The sequence below is a fragment of the Scyliorhinus canicula genome, chromosome 19 (assembly GCF_902713615.1).
Source record: "Scyliorhinus canicula chromosome 19, sScyCan1.1, whole genome shotgun sequence".
Classification (NCBI taxonomy): domain Eukaryota; kingdom Metazoa; phylum Chordata; class Chondrichthyes; order Carcharhiniformes; family Scyliorhinidae; genus Scyliorhinus; species Scyliorhinus canicula.
In genome coordinates this window covers 86515268-86532858 of record NC_052164.1, presented here as the reverse complement: position 1 = coordinate 86532858, position 17591 = coordinate 86515268, and positions in this window count along the sequence as shown.

Here is a 17591-nt window from a genome sequence, read left to right as displayed (position 1 = left end):
GCTCAGAGCTAGTCTGGACTAGTTAGTTACAGTAAGCACACTTAGTTTAGTCGAGTGTCAAACCCACAGCGAACTGTGTGCACTGCTTAACAAGTTCAATAAAGCGTATTGAGCTAACATCAAAGTTTGGAGTCTACTTTCAAGTGCAACTGCGTCTAGTTGCAGTCCGTGTTACCTCAGGGTGAATAACACAACAACACCCATTTCTAAAGGTGCTCTCACATGACACAAGCATAAAGGCAGATTAGCATACCGACATTCAAGTCTTCCACACTGTTTAGGGCATAAATCTGTGATGATAGAGGTTTCAGTATCACGTCTTTCAACTAGGTGCTTCACCAGGCATTAGTCACACCCTGCAGTGATATAAAGTGAATTAATTACTTGAGAGGAGTGGAGCATTAATACTGGCATAAAACAGTTGGGCTGAATGCTTGTGTCCCTGCTGTAAGTTCCACATGAAACTGATTTTCACCCCAATAAGGACTTTCAATCAATGGGTTCAAAAAGCTGATATCTCAGAAGTGGTCCTGATTATAATCTATATAAGGTAAACATAACTTTGCCACTTAAATAGTGGGTGTACCCAATATCCATACAATCCCTGCAGAAGGGAGCCATTCAGCCTATCGAGTCTGCAGGGGCTGGTTTAGCTCACTGAGCTAAATCGCTGGCTTTCAAAGCAGACCAAGCAGGCCAGTAGCACGGTTCGATTCCCGTACCAGCCTCCCCGGACAGGCGCCGGAATGTGGCAAATAGGGGCTTTTCACAGTAACTTCATTGAAGCCGACTCGTGACAATAAGCGATTTTCATTTCATTTCACTGACCCTGCAAAAGAGCACCCTATCCCAGGCCCGCTTCCAGGCCCTATTCCCGTAAGAACATAGAACATAGAACAGTACAGCACAGAACAGGCCCTTCGGCCCTCAATGTTGTGCCGAGCCATGATCACCCTACTCAACACACGTATCCACCCTATACCCGTAACCCAACAACCCCCCCTTAACCTTACTTTTTTATTAGGACACTACGGGCAATTTAGCATGGCCAATCCACCTAACCTGCAGATCTTTAGGCTGTGGGAGAAAACCAGGGCACCTGGTGGAAACCCATGCAGACACAGGCAGAAGATGCAAAGTCCGCTCAGACAGTCACCCAAGGTCGGAATCGTACCCGGGTTTCTGGCCCGGTGAGGCAACAATGCTAACCAGTGTGTCACCCTGATTTTTGTTTCATGTGACTTTTTATTCCCCTTCAATACAAGAGTTATGAATGTCTGATGTAAAAAGGCTTAATCCTGAGCCATCTTCACTGCCGAGAACATTGAATATAACTTCAAATGTGCATGGGAGCTGAGCTGGAGTCCTCTGATCACTGAAGACACAACAGGGTATACATACAATTTTCTCCCAAATGGTGTCTGTCAAATCCTGGAGCTGGAGGTAAAATGAAGAGCCGCTGGCAGAAAATTCCCGCACATTCTATTACCATCCTCATTCCAATTTACAGGAAAGCTCCATCAATGACAACTTGTGTTTCTAAAAGAGGCCTGCAGTCAGATTTTGTACTGCATACATTCATCTGATAATGTGATTTGTATCATAAAAAACATGTTTCAATCACCACTGGATTTCAAACTGTGTATTGATTTAAATTTGAAAGTGATTCACATTCACTTTACTAAATATTGAATCATAATATTCACGCTTATAGAAACATTTTCTTAATTAAAGGATGCCCCCACAATCTGCATGGGCATGGCACCATTAAGTAACAATGCATTTCCCAACATTTTCCCCGGGGGAAGTGAAACAATCTAACATCATTTCATTCATTCTGTTGCACCATAGCACAATCTTTCCAAAATTGGGAACCTTCAAATCTGCTTTAGATGTTTCAATGATGCAAGAAATAACTGAAAGGCTGGCTTCTTGCAATAACTTTCTGCTTTCTTACATAGAGAAGTTGTCTTATTCTCAAATTCTTGTTGCTTTGTAGGTTCCAGAAGCTGTTCTGTATCGTTACTTGGCTGTTTTGTTTTGTGGCATAAATTATTTCTGTCACCCAGATATTTATCAGATTTTCTGTAACTCAGATATTATAAAGATGTATAAGAACTCATAATAAAAGTATTTAACATCAATCAGTTTCAGTGAAGACTGAATCAATATAAAAGATAAACTACAAATATATTTTTCAAATCTCAGCAAAATAATTTTACAGTTCATCAGGTCGGGGAGGATGTTCTGTATACTTGTCAGGGATTCAAACACAGGTGTCATTCTGTCAAAGGCGACAGAAGATTGTGTGAGCTATGAATTAACCACCGCACCTGAATTCCCAGCACACACTCGTGCCAAATGGAGATCTACATCGGGAACTTCGAAGTGCTTCATAGTGAATTATGTTGAAATGCCGAGAGAGTTTTCATAGGCTAAATTTTATGCATCCCCCGCCAGTGTGTTTGAAGGTGGAGGGCATATGTAAAATGCAGGGTGGCCTTCCGGTTGCCTGGGTACCGCCACCAACCTATTTGAAATTTCACAGGGAATGGGGGAGGCATCAGGCTTCCTGCCCACCCTCGGGTCAATTGAAACCAATTAGTGACCAGTTAATGACTAGTGAAAGACCTCATCCTACCACATTGATATTTTACCTGAGGTGAGGGCACAGGCTCAGCCACACAGGTTCAGTTCCCCAGGTTGATATTGGGCAAGGTTGGGGGGGGTATATGGGGCCATCAGAAGCAACCTCCCACAAAAGTCACCCTTCCCTTCTGTCTCTGTCTTCTGGTCTCTGCAACCCAGCTCTTACAACCCACACCTCCTGCACCACCAGAGGCGGCCATCCAAGGCCAGACACATGTGGGCTCCTCAGTAGAGTAGAAATGAATGACGGTGGTCCCAGCAGTGACCAAAGGTCCAATTCGCCAGCAGTTCTCTAAGATGGATCTTCCTGCTGAGAGGAGTGGAAGTCTCACCTTAAAACATGTAAGTTAAGCAAATAGCTGCAGGACAGCAGTTGGGATCACGGGCGGGCTCTACCACACCCCACCCAAATTTTTAATTGGGTTAGAGTGACCGCAACATGGCGCTCATAAAATCCAACCCCTTGTTTCAGAAGCAAAATTGGTCATATTTTGCTCATCAGTCTGTTAGTTTCTTAAAGTTACTGAACAAGTCGAGTACTATAAAGAACAATAACCGGACTCTGAAGATCAGGTCATCAAGTAACTGCGAATGTTAGCACAGCAATGGATCCATACGACCAAATCACTAGTGCAACAACCGTTTGGAAATGGAAAGGTATATTTATAGATTGAAATGAATTTGAACCAATTCATTTTCTGTAACGTGTAGACTAGTCTCTGAGCTTTGAAATCAGAAAAATAAGATCTCAGCGCAATTATTTTATCTTCTCCTCTTCTCCCACCAACAGCAAATTTGCGCATAAAATTAGAAAATTGATCATTGTAATTCAATTTTTAGATTGACATTAAATGTCTGTTGGTTTAGTATGCATATATTTAACCCTGGTTGGTTCTGATTTTCCTTGTTCCGTTTTAAACACCTAAATCATGATATTTTCTATCTGCCCTGGAAAGAGGCTGAACTACACATTGAAATTTCCAAACAGCATCATCCATCTTTTAAACAGCCTTTAGCACAGACCTGCAGATTGTTTAAAAGCCTCGGTATTAGTAGATGGGATGCCCACTAGAGCCTATGTTCCTGGACAATTCTCTCTTGCCAACAGCGCAGGTACAGAAATGCGACACTCACGTTATAATCCGTAAGAATTTAGAATCTTTACAGTGCAGAAGGAGGCCATTCAGCCCATTAAGTCTGAACTGGCTTACTGAAAGGGTATTCTACCTAATCCCACTCTCCTGCCTTAACTCCCCAGCCTTGCACATTCTTTCTTTTCAGAAAGCAAAGCAATTCCCTTCTGAATACCTCAATTGAACCTGCCTCCACCACCCTCTCAGGAATTTAGTTCCACACCCCAACCACTTTATGGGCAAATTTGTTTTCCTCAAATTACCACTACTCCTTTTGCCCATTATTTTGAATCTGTGCCATTTCGTTCTTGATGTACTCTTGAGAGGAAACATTTTCTTACTATTTCCCCTGTTCATACTCCGGAGGATCTTTAATTCCTCTATCAAATCTCCTCTCAGCCTTCTTTTCTCCAAGGAAAAGAGGCCTAATCTCTCCATTCTACTCTCACAGCTACAGTTCTTTATCCCCTAATCCACCAATATGTCTATGTCCTTTTGAAGTTCAAGACTATCCTTATCAAAGTTGACAATGCTTCCTGAGAAACAATTTAACTGCTCCGTACAAATTAGTGACTGAGCTAATATCTACTTTGCTTTTATGTTTTTCAGTTGGCAATTGTTCCACTTCCTAAAGATTTCTGCACGACAAGCAGTTGAAATGACATAAAGTGGAGATCACTACCGCATGGACTAGTTGTGGTAAATAGTATACATAGCCTGAATATTATGCTCCCACCTCCCCTAGTGGACTTTCAGGTGTGAGGTGGGGTGGGGGGGCATCAAATTGCAGCTCTTATCCTGTGGAAATTTTACCTTGGAACAGGTATGGCCTTCAACAGGAAGCCCACCCTTGCCCCAATTGAGGACCTTCAGTGGCCCATCATTTCCCATCCAACCTCAATCTTTAGACAGGCTGTCAGGTTGAAGCCCTGAGGGGTTAGCCCAAATTAATGCAAGTTAGATGTGGGATGTGTTTCCCTTCAACAGAAACCCTCTTATGACTAGGTGCACCCACCCTCCCCCTCCAATGCCCAGCCTTCCCACTGAACCCTGATCGTCTCCCTCACAACCTTCCCAGACATTCCATATCCTCCCTGCCCTGGAATCCCTGACACTTACATTTTCCTGAGGTTCCCAGATTTGGGGCGCGATGTAACAAAAAAAAAAAGAGTCCAATCAAGCACCGGGAACTATCTGCTATCTGATAGGACTCTGGGTTTTTTTTCAATGCTGTGGCATGGAATACCCCACCAAAGGCGGCACTCAGCACCATTTCCTGTACTGAGGGTTCCATGCAGGAAGAGACCAGGGTACCATTTAAAAATGCATCCCAATCACTCAACCCCATGACACAATACCTGGATCCCCCCCAATGCTCCAGCTCACCTATAGGGGTCATCTAGACCCCCCCCCCCCCCCACCCCCATCACCACCACAAACAGAGAACCACTGGGCCTGATCCAGGTGCGGGCAAAATGTCAGCCTGGCACCTTGCCACTGCCAGCCTGGTAGTGCCAACTGAGCACCCTGGCAGTGTCAGACTGGCACCCAGGAGACACTGTCAGGGTGGAACTGCCAGGGTGGCAGGCTGGCAGTACCAAGGTGCACACGTGGCACCAGCAGTGCCCAGGTGCCACCCTGCCTGGAGGCTGACCAACCAGGGGCCTCCGATCGCCTGGGAGACCCCCCAGCAACCGTTCCGACTGGTCTCCGTTTGTGGAGACTAGAACAGAACGTGGCCCAGCTGGGGTCTCCTCAGTGAAGCAGGTAGATGCCGAGTAGTCAATCTGTAAAATTAAGTACCCATTTGTGGGTTGTTGCCAAGATCTTCCCAAAGACAGATGGATGCCCCGACTTAGGGCCAAGCCCAACAGCTGCCTCGACGGAGAAGAATGTCAGCTGACCTGGAGGGCCCATGTACCCCATTTTAATGCCCCCACACCAGAGACAGCCCATCAAAGTGCCACAGTTGCTGCTACCGGCCATCCAGCGAAAGGGTTTGCTGCCCACCAGGGTAGCCCTGAAGCTGATTATTTTATTACATTCTCACCTCGTCAGAAGACAACTCAAAGATGGAGGCATGTGTATTCCCTGCTGCAGCACTCAGACCCACCAGCAGGGCTTCAAAGATTGAAGACCATCGGCCTACATCCCGCAGAAGACAAGGCCATAGAAGAAGCTTCGACACTAAGAAACACACCGGAGCTAAAGTCGTTCTTAGGCCTCATAAATTATTGCGGGAAATTTATACCCTATCTCGCCACCTTGCTGGCACCCCTACATACACAGTGAAAAAAAGATCAGAAATGGTCATGGCAAACATCACAAGATGAAGCCTTCGAGAGGGTGAAGAAGCATTAGCTTTCATCAAACAGTCATTTAGCACCCATGAAATACGGAGGTCCTTGTAACAGACAACGTGACCCTGTTCACCAGTGTGGAATTCCAGACATTTATGAAGACTAATGGAGTGACGCATACCTATAAGGCACCATATCACCCAACAACAGGAGTGGCGCCAGCGGAATTATTAATAGATCACGCCTCTGGACCAGACTCAGCTTAATGTTCCCCAACTTAAGCAGGAAAGTAGAGTCGAAGCAAGAGATCCAAAGAAAACCCATGACACCGGAGACCAGACGGGCGCAATTAAACGGGACAAACGAGTCCTGTTTTGGACACATTTCGTGAGGTGTTTCTCGATGCCTGCAGTGAGGAGTGCCCCATCGTGATTGCACTTACATAATTTCCTGCAGTGACAAGCTCAACTTGCCAGTGCAGAAAGACGCCTTGCGCATCAGGACACCATTTTTAAATGCCACCATGATCTTTCGATCCCCTTCATTTCCCCAAACATGGCCTTCCAGCTGCACCACTGCACGCAACGTATCTCATAGGGGGTCCTCGAGTCTGCCTCACCCCTCCTCTTAAGGGCATAGCACCCTTGGTGGTTATGTTTTAACCCCTTCATAGGTTATGTTTTCAAATCTGAGATTCAAAATTGCACTTTTCATTATTGACATTCTACAAAGTGGTATGCAAATCACCAAAGAAATTCCTCTTAAGTGAGAAAATCTAATTTTAACAGTTCACTTATCCTCACCACAGTAAAGCTGCTGAAATGTCTTCAGCTGAAACAAATTGAAAGACCACGTCCTGATTGACTCAAATTGAAAGGTCAAGTTAAGGGATAACAAATCTCTCCCTATCCAGCATTGATTTCCTTGGTGAACAAAATATTAACTGAGTTCAGTACAGGTTTATAGAACTGTCAATGTCAATGAAGTGAAACTTTTAGTTGTTTCACTTACAAAGCTATGTAGTACAAAGCTAAAAAGAATGGTGAATGATAGAGCACAACTCCAGGTGTTGTGTTAATCTGCACTTCCGCTAAATCACGAAGATTTGACAAGTTCACAGGATGAATGATGGTAAAGACTGACAGTTGAGACTTCCGGTTGCGGCTATGACTAGCTAAGCCGCACATTTGGAAGCTCCTGCGATAAAGGTGTTTTTGGGCCAATTGGAGGGCCCCAACGGTGCTGGAAAAACGAATCCCGGTGGGGGAAGGTCCCCTGAGGAGAACTAGACCGATTTTATGGTCGGTACCCGGAGTGGAGCGGCAAGAAAAACGGCAGCAGCTCCCCAAAAAAAGTGGGGGAAGAAAATCAAAATGGCGGCCGGCGGCGCACCGGAGGAGTGGAAGAAATGGGCGGAGGAGCAGCAGGCCGCTCTCCTCCGTTTTTTCACGGAGATGAAAGTGGAGCTCTTAGAGTCCATGAACGCGACGGCCACCAGGTTGGTGGGAGCCCAGGCGATCCAAGAGGCGTCGATTAAAGATCTGCAGCAGGAGATGACCGCGAGGGAGGAGGAGGCCACAGTCATCGGGGCAAAGGTGGAGGTGCACGAGGCACTCCACATGAAGTGGCAGAGCCGCTTCGAGGAGCTGGACACTCGGATGAGGAGGAAAAATTTGAGGATCCTGGGCCTGGAAGAAGGCCTGGAGGGGTCGGATCTCCCGGGATATGTGGCGGAGATGTTGAGCTCCCTGATGGGGGAAGGGGCCGGTCTGGCGCCCCTGGAATTGGAAGAGGCATACCGGGTCATGGCCAGGAGGCCTAGGGCAAACGAGCCCCCGAGGGCGGTGCTGGTGCGGTTCCAGCGGCTAAGTGATCGAGAGAAAGTCCTGAGGTGGGCAAAAAGGGAGAAAAGCAGCAAGTGGCAGAACTCGACGGTAAGGGTGTACCAGGACTGGAGTGCGGAGGTGGCAAAGCGGCGGGCCCGGTACAACCGGACAAAGGCGGTGCTACACGCGAAAAAGATCAAATTTGGAATGCTGCAACCGGCGCGCTTGTGGGTCACCTACAAGGACCAACATCATTATTTTGAGTCCCCAGAGGAGGCCTGGACCTTTGTACAAGAGGAAAAGTTGGACACGAACTAAAACCTGGGAGCACCGGCGGTCGTAGCCGCCTGGGGACTCTTGATTGAGCAAGTGGCCATTTTCTTTTTCAGGCCAGGTCGGAACTGGGTAACAGTTTCGTGGATTGTTTGGGGTGTTTTTTCTCGAATGGTTGACTTTTCTGAAGATCTTGAAGGTTTCGAGTTGTTGGGTGTTTCTGTATATTTGTACTGTTGAAATCTATATTGTGGGTCGTTGGCTTCTTATGGAGTGTTTCTTCCCGTTTCCAATTTCCCTTAGTTATTTACCCCTCTTACCCTTTTTCTTTGGGTGCTTGGGGGGGTTTTTTGTTCTTTTTTTCTTTTCGGGTTATGGTTATCTGCGGTTATTTATACTGTTTGATGGAGGGTGATGGTTGGGCACACTGTTAGTTGATAGCTAGTTAATTATTTTGTTATTTAAGTATGTAGTTAAGTATTTATGTATTTAGTTGCCATTGGGTATTTATATCGTTAAGTTGGGGAGACGGGACGGGGGGAGCGGGTTGATTATGCGGGTCTTTCTCTGGGGTTGTAAGGGGATCTTTCACGGGCACAGATGGGGTGAACCGGGAGGAGACGGAATGTGGCAGGAGCAGCCGGGTCAGCGGAGACCAGCTGACTCTCGGGAGTACGATGTTGGGTACATCGCGGCTAGGAGGGGTCCTAGCCAGGGGGGGGGGGGGGGGGGGGGGGGGGGGGGGGGGGAAGGGGGGGGGGGGCTGGGGGGGGACACCGGGTTGCTGCTGGAAAGATCAGGGACGAGAAGGGGAGAGCCGGGGGGGTGGGGGGGGGGCCATCGCTATGGGAAGCGGGTCAGTAAAGGAGGGATGACCCGGGGCGAGCAAGGGACAAGACATGGCTAATCGACAGGGAGTAGGGACGGGTCGCTCTGCGATCCGATTGATCACGTGGAACGTAAGGGGGCTGAATGGGCCGGTCAAAAGATCAAGGGTCTTCTCACACCTGAAGGGACTGAAGGCTGATGTAGCAATGCTGCAGGAGACTCATTTGAGGGTAGCAGATCAGGTCCGCCTGAGAAGGGGGTGGGTGGGACAGGTGTTCCACTCAGGCTTGGATATCAAGAACCGGGGGGTGGCGATTTTGGTGGGAAAGAGGGTGTCGTTTGTGGCGGCAGAGGTGGTGGCAGACAAGGAGGGCAGGTACGTGATGGTGAGGGGTAGGTTGCAGGGAGAGAATGTGGTACTGGTGAATGTGTATGCCCCGAACTGGGACGACGCGGGTTTTATGAGGCGCCTGCTGGGCCTCATCCCGGGACTGGAGGCAGGGGGCCTGATCATGGGAGGGGACTTTAATACGGTGTTAGACCCTGGGCTGGATAGATCGAGTTCCAGGACGAATAGGAGGCCGGCAGCGGCAGAGGTGTTAAGGGGGTTCATGGAGCAGATGGGAGGGGTAGACCCATGGAGATTTGGTAGGCCTAGGGCGAGGGAGTATTCTTTTTTCTCCCACGTCCACAGAGTGTACTCTAGGATCGATTTTTTCGTATTGAACAGGGGGCTGATACCGAGAGTGCAGGACACGGAGTACTCGGCCATTGCGATATCGGACCATGCACCACATTGGGTGGACGTGGACATGGGGGAGGCGAGGGATCAACGCCCGTTGTGGCGCCTGGATGTAGGGCTGTTGGCGGACGAAGAGGTGTGCAGAAGGGTGAGAACGGGCATTGAGAACTATCTGGGTACGAATGACACAGGGGAGGTGCAGGTGGGGACGGTCTGGGAGGCCTTGAAAGCAGTGATTAGAGGAGAGCTGATCTCCATAAGGGCACACAGAGAGAGGAAGGAGAGGCAGGAAAGGGAGAGGCTGGTGGGGGAGCTCCTAGAAGTAGATAGGAAATATGCGGCGGCACCAGAGGAGGGGCTATTAAGGGAGCGGCGTAGCTTGCAGGCCAGGTTCGACCTACTGACCACTAGGAAGGCGGAAATGCAGTGGAGAAGGGCGCAGGGTGCGGCGTATGAGTACGGGGAAAAGGCGAGCAGGATGCTGGCACACCAGCTTCGTAAGCGAGATGCAGCCAGAGAGATTGGGGGAGTGAGAGAGAGGGGTGGGGACGTAGTGCAGAAGGGGCAAGAGGTGAATAGGGTCTTTAGCGACTTCTAAAGGGAATTGTATAGGTCTGAACCGCCGAAGAGGAGAGGGGGAATGAAGAACTTTCTCGACAAATTGGGGTTCCCAAAGGTACAGGAGGAGCTGGTAGAAGGGTTGGGGGCGCCGATAGAGCTGCAGGAGCTAATTAAAGGGATAGGCCAGATGCAGGCGGGGAAGGCGCCGGGGCCGGATGGGTTCCCGGTGGAGTTTTACAGGAAATTTGTGGACTTGGTGGGTCCAGTGCTGGTGCGAGCCTTTAATGAGGCGCGCGAGGGGGGGGGTTCTGCCCCCAACAATGTCGCAGGCCCTGATCTCCTTGATTTTGAAGCGGGACAAGGACCCGGTCCAGTGCGGGTCCTACAGGCCCATCTCCCTCCTGAATGTTGACGCCAAGCTGTTAGCAAAGGTCCTGGCAACCAGGATAGAGGACTGTGTGCCAGGGGTAGTCCATGAAGACCAGACGGGGTTCGTGAAGGGACGTCAACTTAACACAAATGTCCGGAGATTGTTAAATGTGATTATGATGCCAGCAGTGGAAGGGGAGGCGGAGATAGTGGTAGCGCTGGACGCGGAGAAGGCATTTGACAGGGTGGAGTGGGAATACTTGTGGGAGACGTTGGAAAGGTTTGGGTTTGGGGAGGGATTTATCAAGTGGGTAAAACTGCTCTATTCAGCTCCGATGGCAAGTGTGGTAACAAACGGGAGGAGGTCAGAATATTTTGGGCTCCATCGAGGTACTAGGCAGGGATGTCCCCTATCTCCCTTACTCTTTGCATTAGCGATTGAGCCGTTGGCGATGGCACTGAGGGGTTCAGGGGGGTGGAGAGGACTGACAAGGGGAGGGGAGGAACATCGGGTCTCGCTATATGCGGATGATTTGTTGTTGTATATGGCAGACCCGGAGGGGGGAATGCCGGAGGTAATGGGGATACTAGCGGAGTTCGGGGACTTTTCGGGGTATAAATTAAATCTGGGGAAAAGTGAGGTCTTTGTAATACACCCGGGAGACCAAGGGGAGGGAATTGGGAGGCTCCCCTTCAAAAGAGCAGTTAAAAGTTTTAGATATTTGGGGGTGCAGGTGGCAAAGAACTGGGGGACCCTCCATAAGTTGAACTTTTCCAGACTGGTGGAACAGATGGAGGAGGAGTTTAAGAGGTGGGACATGGTGCCGCTGTCACTGGCAGGGAGGGTGCAGTCAGTTAAAATGACGGTCCTCCCGAGGTTCTTGTTTTTGTTCCAGTGTCTGCCCATCTTCCTCCCCAGGGCCTTTTTCAAGAAGGTAACGAGTAGTATCATGGGGTATGTGTGGGCACATGGCACCCCGAGAGTTAGAAGGGTCTTTTTGGAGAGGAGTAGGGATAGTGGAGGGCTGGCGTTACCCAACCTTTCAGGATATTACTGGGCGGCAAATGCATCGATGGTACGAAAGTGGATGATGGAAGGGGAGGGGGCAGCCTGGAAGCGCATGGAGAGGGCGTCCTGCGGCAACATAAGCTTAGGGGCACTGGTAACGGCACCATGGCCGCTCCCTCCCACGAGGTATACCACGAGCCCGGTGGTGGCGGCCACCCTCAAGATCTGGGGGCAGTGGAGGCGACACAGGGGGGAAGTGGGAGGTCTGATAGGGGCACCATTAAGAGGGAACCACAGATTTGCACCAGGAAATACAGGAGGGGGATTCCAGAGCTGGCAGAGGGTGGGTATTAGACAACTGAGGGACTTGTTTATAGAGGGGAGGTTTGCGAGCTTGGGAGAGCTGGAGGAGAAATTTGGGCTCCCCCCGGGGAACACGTTCAGGTACCTCCAAGTGAAGGCATTTGCCAGACGACAGGTAGAGGGGTTCCCCGCGCTTCCCGACAGAGGGGCGAGTGATAGGGTGCTATCAGGGGTCTGGGTCGGGGAGGGGAAGATCTCGGACATCTATAAGATTATGCAGGAGGTGGAGGAGGTACCAGTAGTGGAGCTGAAAGATAAGTGGGAGTTAGAGCTGGGGGAACAGATAGAGGACGGGACATGGGCAGACGCCCTGGAGAGGGTCAACTCGTCGTCGTCATGTGCGAGACTAAGTCTCATTCAATTTAAGGTACTGCATAGAGCCCACATGACGGGGACAAGGATGAGTCGGTTTTTTTGGGGGTGAGGACAGGTGTATTAGATGTTCGGGAAGCCCTGCGAATCATGCACATATGTTTTGGGCATGTCCGGCACTGGAGGAGTTCTGGAAGGGGGTGGCAGGGACGGTGTCGAGAGTGGTGGGGTCCAGGGTCAAGCCAGGATGGGGACTTGCGATCTTCGGGGTTGGGGTGGAGCCGGGGGTACAGGAGGCGAGGGAGGCTGGAATATTAGCCTTTGCGTCCTTGGTGGCTCGGAGGAGGATCTTGATTCAGTGGAGGGACGAAAGGCCTCCGAGTGTTAACACCTGGTTAAACGACATGGCAAACTTCATCCAATTGGAAAGGATCAAATTCGCCCTGAGAGGGTCGGTGCAGGGGTTTTTCAGGCGATGGCAACCCTTCCTGGACCTCTTGGATCAGAGATAGAAACTGAGGCCGTGACAGCAGCAACCCGGGAGGGGAGGGGAGGGCGGGAGGGAGGGGGGGGGAGGGGGGGGGGGACAAAGACGAAGGAGGTACGGTAGCGGTGGTGGCACGGGCAAGGCCTGCCCGAGGACGCTGCTAGAAATGATAAGTTGGTCTGACTGTCGGTTCGCCGGCGGGGGGGGGGGGGGGGACGGGACGTGCGAGTAGGGGGGGGGGGACTTTTTTTTCTTTTTTTTGTGTTAAGTAGGGGGGTTTGACTTTGTTTTGTTATAATTTAAATGTAAATGTAGGGGGGGTTAAAATGTTTGTATTTTGAAAAATTTCTTCAATAAAAATTATTTAAAAAAAAAGACTGACAGTTCACTGTCAAAAATCCCTTTTAATTCTGGCCAATGCTATTGTGCATATCCAGGTTTGGAAAGTTTGACATCTCAGAGTTTAATTTTCTTTGTTCGCTATTTATAGTCTAATGGTTGACAAGTCTGTGCTAAATTCTTCCCTGCCATTGTAACACAGCCATAAATCCTTTTACTTCAAAATAGTTGAAAGGGGCAATTAAACCTCTTCAAGATTCTAATTGATGGACAGTACTGCTGCAGTGCTGGCTACCGCACATAGAACTGTGTTTTGATTTCTTACATAAAATCGTAAGGTTGGCTCACCAATTATTGAAGATTGGAAGTGTTTATATTAAGCATTCCTTCTCCCTTCTGTACACCATTAGCACATATATCTTCAACCACCAACATCCCACTTTACAGCATTTCATCTCCACTTTGACTGTCCTTCGAGCACCTCTTTAAAACTCAAAGTTTTGAGCTATGGATCACACTTTGCGTATTGTCATGACACCCTGGGCTAGTGCGCGGTCAATTCCAGCCCCACATGAGAAATTAAATTTTATTTAAAACATCTGAGGTCCTTGGTTGAGCCCAATGAGGGGCTGGTTTAGCTCACCAGGCTAAATCGCTGGCTTTTAAAGCAGACCAAGCAGGCCAGCAGCACGGTTCGATTCCCGTACCAGCCTTCCCGGACAGGTGCCGGAATGTGGCGACTAGGGGCTTTTTACAGTAACTTCATTGAAGCCTACTGGTGGCAATAAGCGATTTTCATTTTCATTTCATTTCATAAACTGCAGTCACAGCTTTGTAACTTTAAAACACAAGAAACCTTTTATTATGTACAGTATTATATTTGAGTGGGCAGAAAATGTAACTCTCTGTTACCCCTCTCTCAACCCCCCCCCCCCCCCCTCCCCCTTCTACCTACCCTCACTCTCTGTACATACAGACAGACAAATAACACAGAGAGGAAAGGGTGGTGGAAAGGGTAAAGGAATATTGATAAAATAAAAGGATAAAGATCTTTGATACATTGGGATTATTTCCGGTTAGTGTCCCTCCAATGTTCAGCTTCTGTTTTGATACTTCTTCCTTCTAGGCTTGAGAGGATTTCCTCTGGGAAAGTTGTCTACCTTCGCTGCCGACTCAGTATTATTCCACATTGACAGCAAAGGGTGTGGCAGGCACTCACTGCTTTCAGAAAAATAAAGCAGTTCTTTCACTTCAGCAAGCAGGAGAGAGAAAGGCAGAGCATTCCTTTTGTTTCCAGGGTCGAAACACTTCTGCCCAGTTCTCCCAGAAAGCATCACGCAGGAACAAATCACCGACGGCTGTCAGGCAGAAGACAGCCTCAGGCCAACCCACCAATAACCAGCCAACCAATCGATCCGACTCCCTACAAATCTGGTTGCTGAGATCCACCCAGTGCCGAGGAGTCTGACTTCCCCTTTCCAAAAACAAAACCTGGGAGCACAGTGTCCTGACAAGCTGGCTGCTTCAACTTTGAGTTGCCTTATTATGAGCCCACGGGCCAAAATAATAAAATAACATGAAACAAATGCGAATAAAAGAAATAAACGGGAAGGAACCTGACAATAACATCACAGAACATTTTCTGGAAATGTGGGAGAGTGTAAGGTCTCCCCCTTGAGATACTTATCTCAAGGGAACTGCCGGATCAGGGGACAAGGTCTCTTGCTCTGCTCTGGTCTGCAGACTTCAGGTTGGTACGGGTTAAAAAGGGGTCAGGAGTGTCTATCTCTGGTAACGATCGTTGTGAGACTTACTTGCTGGCGGCTGCTGTCCCAAACCTCTCCTCTCTCTCGTTCAAGGTCTTCTTTGGCAAAAGCTGGTCGAAATGCTGGTCCAGAGAGGAGGGCTGGTTAAGAAGAACTAACTAAGTGTGGGACCTGTCTTTTATAGGTCCCAGGGCTTCGCGCCCTTTTGGGCAGACCCTTTTCCTGCTGGGAATCGATTGGGTCTCTTCCCAATCGATATGTTTGAATCCCCCCAATACTGAGGCTGTTCCTTGGCTACAGGGCAGGCCTTCAGGTGCTTTGTTTTCGAACCCCGCTGGTGCCGGGGTGTCTGGTTTCCCATACACTGTTGCAATCACTTCCCCATTTGTGTCCACTGTCCCTGGGATCGTTCCATTACTATGTTAACTATCCCGGAGATTGCCTCATTAGTATGCCGAATGTTCGTTTCGGTGCTGTCTGCTCTCTTAGCAGACAGAATACACATTGGCTTGGTGCAGCCTGCTTGTGCTGTTAACATTGTCCATTTTAACCTGCAAGCTTTGCGTTCCTCCATTTTGTATTTAGGGAATGGCCAACTTCGGTGGCTACATGATCCCGACCTCGGGTGAGTGTATGGAGTTTACACTTTCTCCCGGTATCTGCGTGGGTTTGCTCTGGGTGCTCCGGTTTCCTCCCACAGTTCAAAGATGTGCAGGCTCGGTGAATTGGTCATGTTAATATTGCCCAAATGATAGGTGAGATTATGGGGATAGGAATTCGGTTTGGGGCCTAGGTAGGGGGCTCTATCCGAGCAAGGGGCAGTGCAGACTCGATGGACCGAAAAGCCTCCTTCTGCACTACAGGAATTCTATGATTCTATTCTATGAATTCTCCCTGTTAAAACCCATTCTCCCTGTTAAAACCCATTCACATTCGCAACAGCTTTTTAAAAGTTATTTAAGTTTTCGCTGCAAAAATCAAGTTCAGAACAGCACAGATTGCACAGATGATCAAAATTTAGTTTCTCTTTTCCCAAGACCCTGCCGATCCCACAGCCAGACGTCAGGGATGAAAAGTGGATTTCAATGGTGCTACTTTAGAAAGCATTCCATACTCTACTCAACATCTGCAACAAAAATGTAAATGACACTAAAACAGGAGGATACTCCTAGATTATTCTGCTCCAATGGACTTCAACCATGGGTAATATCTGCTTCAATGATTTCTACATAGAAAATGATTCAGTTGTACCTGCAAGACATGGCTATGGTCATATCAAGCCACATGAAATGCTGAAACTGAACTGGTTCGCTTTAAATAGCTAGCAGTTGCCATAGGAACCAATAACTGGAGTGCCATGCTGAGAAAGATTTCTGGGCTCAGTTGTTATTGCAACACTTAAATGGCAATATGAAATTTAATTCACTTGTTTTCGGGACAGAAGGAGCTGAAGGTTTAGCACATTAAATTCAAACAGCTTTAATCAAAACCAGAATGTTCCTCATACTGTATTTCAACAAGTAAAATTGTCACTGTGCCGAGAGTTTAAGGGAAAGTTACCGTCTATCGCCAATGTGATATTTTTTGCCAATATCTCACTTTGGTTTGGATCAACAAATTCATTCTAATCCAGTTGACAAACTCATATTTCTGACAATGAAAATGCCTGGATTTTGTTGCCTTTGATATTCTAGTTCAATGTTTAAAATAGTTTCTTTCAAGATCAGCAATGATATATGTTGTTTCACAATATGCAGATAAGCATTACATTTTATGGTGAAGGCCATAATGGAACTATGTTACATCATGACTTTAACTAAATCTGAAGCTGAAATCCTGATTTTAATTCAACTCACGCGTGGAGTTGTCATGGAGATTGGGGCAATGTGTTAGATATCATAAAATGAGCTATACGCTCATACTGTTTTGAAGATGTGTTTTTCTTTAACGATACAATTTCTAATTCTTCTTTTCCTGGCTGGTTTTAAAAATATATACAAGTTGAAATCTGATTAAGAGAATGGGGGGCAGCCAGCCAGCTACAATATACAAGCTGCATTTCACCAATTGGGATTAAAAAGGACAGACACCTAAGCCTCATTGGGGATCAGAAAAGACCCCGGGCTGGATTCTCCGCTCCCCGACGATGAAATCGCGTTCGGCGACGGGGTGGAGATTCCGTTTCGGCGGCGAAATCGGGAGCAGAGTCGGTTTTTAAATTCTCCACCCCCAGAAAAGCGGCATACTTGTGGAGCACGCCACGCCGAGTATCGACCGCCTCAGGCCAGTGCCTGAGGCCCGTCCCACGATGCTCCATTTCCGACCGGCCGAATTCCCGGTGCCACGAGACTCTCAAGGTGTCACCGTCCGGGATCTCACATGGCGGCTGCAGACTCAGTCCGGGGCCGCCACAGTCGGGGGAGGACTGATCGGCCGGCTGCGGGGGGGGGGGGGGGGGGTTCATTTGGGGCTGGGGGCAATGTGTGTGGGCGGTCCTGGGCGCGCGAGCGGCTGATGCGGGCCACTATTTTGCCGGTCCAGGTCCGCGGGCTGAGTCTGCCATGGAGCAAGGCTCGGCCGCTGCAGGCCACCACCGCGTGCTTAAATGTCCTCTGACCTGGAAGTGCGGGGGGG